The 7367-nt window shown below is 41.1% G+C and overlaps 1 pseudogene; it reads right to left on the reverse strand.

Moving 5' to 3' along the window:
* Positions 1-695: 695 nt before the first annotated feature.
* Gm14586 lies at positions 696-1177 on the reverse strand (annotated as a pseudogene).
* Positions 1178-7367: the final 6190 nt, after the last annotated feature.

The following is a 7367-nucleotide window of genomic DNA, read 5'->3' on the forward strand; positions in this document are numbered from 1 at the left end:
GCTTTTTCATTCTAACTACTGTGTGTGTGTGTGTGTGTGTGTGTGTGTGTGTGTCTGTGTATGTGGTGTGTTTGTATGTGTATATGTCTGTATGTATGTGTCTGTGTCTATGTGTGTCTGTCTGTGTGTCTCTGTGTGTCTGTCTGAATGTGTGTGAGAATACACACACATACACACACACAACATGTAACACAATGAGTATGTTTAGTTACTTATATGTATATGTTATTATTATTATTATTTTATCTCCTTAAAAAGCAAACAAGCAAGCAAGCAAGCAAACAAACAACAACAAGAAAAACCCACCAGGGTCTTGTTATATATCTGTAGCTGTCCTGGAACTCTAGAACTCACTATATGTAGACCATGTTGGTTTCAAACTCATAGAGATTCACCTGCCTCTGCCTTCTGATTGCCGGAATTAAAAGCATGAACCACTTTGCTGGCCTGGTTGTGTTATTTTCATCAACACATTTAATATGCCTATTGATAATATGATTTGTTGATGTATATTAAGATATGATAATATCATTTGTAATTTTAGTAAATTCAGATATAATTATTGAAAGACATGCATTTGTTTGTTAGATTGCTAAGTATGAGTTGTTTTTATTATTTGTTTGTTTATTTGCTTTTTGTCATTGGTTTGGGGGGGGATTCGAGACACGGTTTCTCTTTGCAGCACGAGGTATTAGTTTTTTTTTTTTTTTCTTGTTTTCAGGTTTATTGAAAATATGGCATAACAGATTAAACAGCTCCACGTGGTGTTTTGAAATTCATGCCAACTGTAGGCTGAGTGACCTGAAGGTTAGAGAGACTGCCAAAGTCCAGGAGCTTCAGCATCTCCTTGGTGTCGGGATCCACCTCAATGATCTCCTGATCTAGGGCTGAGACCTCAGGAACGTAGTTATCTCTCCTCTCTCTCTCTTCTTCCTGCAACTTGATAGAGATGCCTCTCACAGGCCCTCTCTGAATCCGCTTCATCAGATGCGTGACATAGCCGGCTATCTTGTTCCGAAGCTTCTTGCTGGGGATGATGGCGATCTCCTCGCACACGCGCTTGTTGGTGTGGAAGTCATTACCCAGACGCGTGTAGTACTTCTAGATGATGACCCGGGCAGCCTTCTTCACGGTCTTGGTGCGAACGCGGCCCATGTTGGCGGGTCTCGGTCAAAGAGCGAGGTATTAGTTTTAACAATATCTTATTTCAGTCCTGGTCATTATGGCCTGGAGTTGGTACTCAGTGGTGAAGTATTTGTCTAACATGTTTGACGATTCCTTGACTTTCATCCCCAGCACCACAACTGAACTGTGGGGACTGACTATCCACAGGCATCTATATCATCAGCAAGAGGTGTTCCTTTTGGAAACCTGCCTTGGGCTGCAAAAGCTTGTCAGTTCCTTAGAAACTGAATAGTCTCTGCTTGCTATTGCTATGACAAAGAAGGTACAGTTCTTTTTTTTCCCCCTTTGTTTTTTTCCGAGACAGGGTTTCTCTGTGTAGCCCTGGCTGTCCTGGAACTCACTCTGTAGACCAGGCTGGCCTCGAACTCAGAAATCTGCCTGCCTCTGCCTCCCGAGTGCTGGGATTAAAGGCATGCGACACCACTGCCTGGCAGAAGGTATGGTTCTTGATAAAAATTTCACAGTTGAGCATTTGAAATGTAAATGAAGAAAATATCTAATAAAAAATTCTCACAGTTGAAAGTCTTTTCTTGTACCTCTTTCTATAGATAGCACCTACTCTAAGTCACTTTTACGCACTGGTATAGGATTATGGAAATACTATTCATAATTAGACTAAAATTGCAATGTCCTCACTTCACTGTACCATATGTCACAAGTTACTGTCGTTTATCTAACACTTTTTTTTGTTTTGTTTTTTTTGAGACAGGGTTTCTCTGTATAGCCCTGGCTGTCCTGGAGCTCACTCTGTAGACCAGGCTGGCCTCGAACTCAGAAATCTGCCTGCCTCTGCCTCCCAAGTGCTGGGATCAAAGGCATGCGCCACCACGCCCGGCTATCTAACACTTCTTTACTGTTTGGTCACGTAAAGATAAGATTGACAAGGACAGAGTTTTTATTTTTGCTTATTATATCCTTGGGGTTCAAACATTTTCCAGCATAGAGTAACTCACAATTTAAATTCTGAAGAGGAATGATGGATAAAGCTTGAACTCGCCTTAAGAAAGTAAGCATTGTGTATGATAGTGCACCTGTGGGAAAATGTTTTCAGAGTTCTAAATAACAAATGTCCAAACAAACATGAGAAAAATAAATCCTCTGTGGGATATTGTTTATTTGCTTTAAATACAGATATTTTAACCATTCAAGTATAGACAATAATAATTAAAAAAAAAAAAATTCTCAAGGCTTGTCTTGAATCCTTGCTGAAAGTCTTGGTTTAAACTATTAAATAAAAATCAGGAAAACAAAATTGAAGCTGTATGGCTCTAAGCTGTATTATTCTGCCCATGCATTCGTCTATTTCATTTTCACTTCATTTTATTTTGTGTGTATGAATGGTTTTCTTGCATACTTTGTGCCAGTGGAAGTCAGAAGACAGCACTGATGCCCTTTATCTGGAGTTGTGGATGATTGTGAGCTGCCATGTAGTTTCTGAATCCTCTGCAAAAGCAAAGTCCCCTGTACATATCTTATTCAAGCTTTAGCCTCATGAGTGCTACTATCCATTAATCTAGCAAACTCCTCGAGTCTTGGTCTGTACTTATAAATGAAGCAATTGTACTAGGTCTTTGCAACAGGTCACTTAAAGGGAGGGAAATCAATCATTTGGCATGTGTTTCTTGAACTACTTTAAGTCAAACATTATGCTAACTCCTGGGCAGGGAGTGGTACAATAACAGGCAAGGTCTCTGTATCCCTAGTACCCAAAGATTATCATAGACTAGTTTTGAACTACATGAACCCACAGTTAATAATGACTAACTGTCACAAATTTCTTAAGCAAAAGGACAAGAACCCATTGACTACATGATCAGAGAAGATGTTTGATAAATGAACAGTTAAGTTGAGGTACTACGTATGACTAAAGATACTAAGTATGGCAGTAGTACAGCAAGAAGACATAAGAGCCTGTGTCGATGCTTTGAAGTGAGAAAGAAATGGACATACCTGAAAAACTGAGTTAAGTCAGCTTGTCTATACACCATTATACAGGAGGCTAAATATGTATCCATAGAAAAACTAAATCTACAGGGCCTCACAGACATCGTTAAATAGCTTAGAATTTATCTCATGTTCAAATGCACCACCTTCAGGAATTTTACCCAAGAAAAATGACATGATCTTATTTTCCTTTGAAAAGATTGATCACTTTGATAGCTATGGGAATGTGGACTGGTTGAGGAAGAATGGGCAGAAAACACCCAAGTGGAAAACTATTGAAGTAATGCATACGTGTCTTAGTAGTTCCAACTGCAGACAGAAGCAGTGCAGAAATGAAAGGGTCCAGAGAGGACCACCAAGGAATGAGACATTGCATGGTAAAGGACTACATTGCAAAGCCAACTGGCTCCAAGGGGAAATAAGCAGGAATTAGAAATTATGGGAGGTTGAATTAGATAGGAATGAAAAACAAGCCACATTGCTGGGGCAGCTTCATGTTGTTTGACCTTATGAAGAGGAATTTCAGTGGCTCTAGAAGCTGTGCTGCAATGGACCAAGAGTGGGTACAGGCTTTTTCTGTTTCTTGCATGTCATTAAGGTGAGTACAACAGAAAATACTGGCTAACACATGAGAAAGCAACCACTTGAAAGCCTGTAAGGCAAGGTGAAGAATTAGCAGCGAGGGTTAACCCTGAGAAACTTGAGAGCAGAAATACTGGAAATACCAAAGCCACTCTTCTCAACTTCAGAATGTGAAGAATTCCAGCTTTACAGAAAAATCACACCAATTATAGATTACGGAGAAGGCTAGTGGATACATTCAAGGTAGCATAGGAGTACTTTGTCATTAAAATGAACAAGCCTCTAAACATTACCCTTGAAGGGCGGTGGTGGTGCACGCCTTTAATCCCAGCACTCGGGAGGCAGAGGCAGGCAGATTTCTGAGTTCGAGGCCAGCCTGGTCTACAGAGTGAGTTCCAGGACAGCCAGGGGTATACAGAAAAACCCTGTCTCGAAAAAAAAACAAAAACAAAAACAAAAAACAAAACAAAAGTGCATGAGTGTCTGTCCTTGGTGGACAAGAGCATCAGGTCTCATTAGCTAGGACTAACAGAGGCGTTTTGAGAGCTCTGAGCCTGAAGTCAGCAAATGGAATCAAACTGTGTAACCACTTGTCTCTCCCTCTCTGCTGTAGTGCCCAAGGACACTGAAGTTCTAGGGCTATATACAGCATCTGCAATGGCATCCGTCCAGCAGGGTGATAAACACTCAAGGGGCTTTGCAATTATGAAGACGGGTCCTCCACCTGTGCTTATCTCAGTATTGCGTTTGCTTCCTTCACCCCAAACTTAACTGGGACACGCCCCACAGCTAGAACCTGAACCACCTATGGGATAATGATCTGGAGTCTCAGGAGGGTGAGAGGACCTAACAAGCCCTTAGGCTGCAAAGCTCTGTGTGGCCAGTAGAGGGCAGTGCTATGCAAAGATGGGAAGCTAGCCAAGTGAAGACAAATTTGACATTGGGTACCTGTCCATCTTATCCAGGGTTAGCACCAGCCTAAACCATAGAAAAAGCAGGAATCCCTAAATTCAATTCCCTATGTAGTTATAAAGGATTCAGAAAAAATTGCTCCAAAATTTAGTCTGTTCCCCCCCTTTCTTTCCTTTCCTCTCTCTTTTTTTTTTGCCCCTCATTCTTGCTCTCTTTTCTTCTTATTCCACTTCAACATATTTAAAAGTATTTTTTTTAGCCAGGCAGTGAGAGCCTTTAATTCTAGCACTCAGGAGGCAGAGGCAGGCAGATTTCTGAGGTTGAGGCTACCCTAGTCTATAGATCAAGTCTCAGGACACCTAGGGAAACCCAACCAGAGAAACATTGTTTCAGGATGAGGGTGGAGGGTGGAGGGTGGAGGGTGGAGGGTGGAGGGTGGAGGGTGGAGGGTGGAGGGTGGAGGGTAGGTGGTGTGGGTGGTGGGGAGGTATGCTTTCACCAATTAGCTACTTTCAAAATATAGACACTTTTATATATACGTTTTTCATTATCTTTCCTTTTCCTTTCCTATTTTGTTTTTCTTTTTTTGTTTCCTGGTGTTTCCTTTGTTGTTTCTTCTTAGTGTTTGATTTTCATAGCTTTTAAAACCACTCATAGCCGGGCAGTGGTGGCACACGCCTTTAATCCCAGCACTTGGGAGGCAGAGGCAGGCGGATTTCTGAGTTCGAGGCCAGCTTGGTCTATAGAGTGAGTTCCCGGACAGCCAGGGCTACACAGAGAAAACCTGTCTCGGGGAAAAAAACCAAAAACACCACTCATATTTATCCTCTTTTTTCAGTGATGTAGTTTTACTACATAAAAGTGCTTCTTAACCTTCCTAATGCTGCGACCCTTCAATACAGCTCTTCACGTTATGGTGACCCAAAACCACACAATTATTTCATTGCTGTTTCATAACTGTAATTTTGCAACTGTTTTGATTCTTTTGTTTGTTTTGTTTTGTTGGTTTTTGGTTTATCGAGACAGGGTTTCTCTGTGTAGCCCTGACTGCTCTGGAACTCACTCTGTAGACCAGGCTGGCCTCGAACTCAGAAATCTGCCTGCCTCTGCCTCCCAAGTGCTGGGATTAAAGGCGTGTGCCACCATGCCCAGCACTGTTTTGATTCTTAATGTAAGTATCTGATATTCAGGATATCTTACATGCTGCCCCAAGGGGTTGCAATGCACAGGTTGAAAACCACTGCTTTGACATTTTTCTTTTGGTATTCCTTCCGTCTTTTCTTTTCTTCCTAGTCTCATGCGCTTTCATTATTCCCTCTGCAAGATTCTCTTCTGTCATCACCAACACAGGAGCCAGTTCTTGACTTTTACTCAGATTTTCTTAGAATCCCAGAACTTGTGAGACATATTAGGGTGCTCCCTCAGTTTGTGGCCAGTCTGATGTACATAGGTGAGGTCCAGGGTAAGCAAAGCTACATAGTGAGACCTTGTCTGAAACCAACAATAACAAACAAAAAAACCCCAAAGAAATGGGGAAGAACAAAGCCATTTGGCTCTTCAAAAGAATCCAAACTTGGGTTAGTAATACAGCTCAGAGGTTAAGAGCACTGGCTGTTCGCCCAAAGGTCCTAAGTTCAATTCCCAGCAACCACATGATGGGTGATTCACAACCATCTACAAAGGGATCTGACGCCCTCTTCTGGCCTGTGGGTGTGCATACAGATAGAACACTCACATTAAAAAAAAAGTTTAAAAAATCACAATTCCTCAGTACAGGGATACTGGAATACGTAATACGTAATAAAGACTTCAAGAATTTACTGGTTAAAAAAAATGATCGGAGGCAAAAAAAGAGGATACAAATAAGAGGAGGCGTTCAATCCAAGGCCTGGAAAGAAAAGGCAACAATGTAGAGGGGGGGGGGGAATCCAACAAAATAGTTGTGAAAATCAGCAATATGGATTAAAAAGTCAATAATATAGAGGGGAAATTAGTGATAAAATTTAGATATTTTAAAAAATAGAAATGTTGGAAATGAAATACTCAACAGTGGGAATCATTAGTAACAGATCACATGAAGCAGAAGGTAAAATATCAGGGGTCAGGCCAGGTTGCTGAAATAATATATTCAGACTCCAACAAGGTAAAAAAAAAAAAGGGGTCAGCAAAATGGCTCAGTGGGGGAGGTGCTTGATGCCAAGGCTGCTGACCTGAGTGAAATCCTTCGGACCTGCTTGGTGAAAGGCAAAAACTGACTCCTGTAAGCTGTCCTCTAACCTCCACATGTATGACATGGCATGGACATGCACACACAGAGACATGTGAAAATTAATAAGTATGAAGATAACATTGAAGAATTCTGAGATATAATCATGAGCTAGAAGAAGAAACTAAGATAAACACTAACGACATAGAGAATGCACTCAATAAAATTATAGCAGAAAAATTCCCAAATCAAAAGAACAATTCAAATGTGAGGAACCCATGTATGTACAAATATTAGAATCAAGCTACCAAAAATGCAAAGGGAAGAAATAGTAAAAGCCGTAAAGGAAAACTTCCAACTCACTTATGAAGTAAGCATACTTTCATCAGTTTCCTTAAAGCCTAGGACTCCTTGGCGTTCAGTAAATGCCTGCCAAGCAAGGTTGCTGTATCCAGCAAAACTCTCTTCTAAAGTTGGTAGAGATATACTAGCCCATCAAGACAAGCTAGCCAAGGCAGTTCATGACTACCAAGCCAGC

The sequence above is a fragment of the Mus musculus genome, chromosome X (genome assembly GCF_000001635.26).
Source record: "Mus musculus strain C57BL/6J chromosome X, GRCm38.p6 C57BL/6J".
NCBI classification, from domain to species: domain Eukaryota; kingdom Metazoa; phylum Chordata; class Mammalia; order Rodentia; family Muridae; genus Mus; species Mus musculus.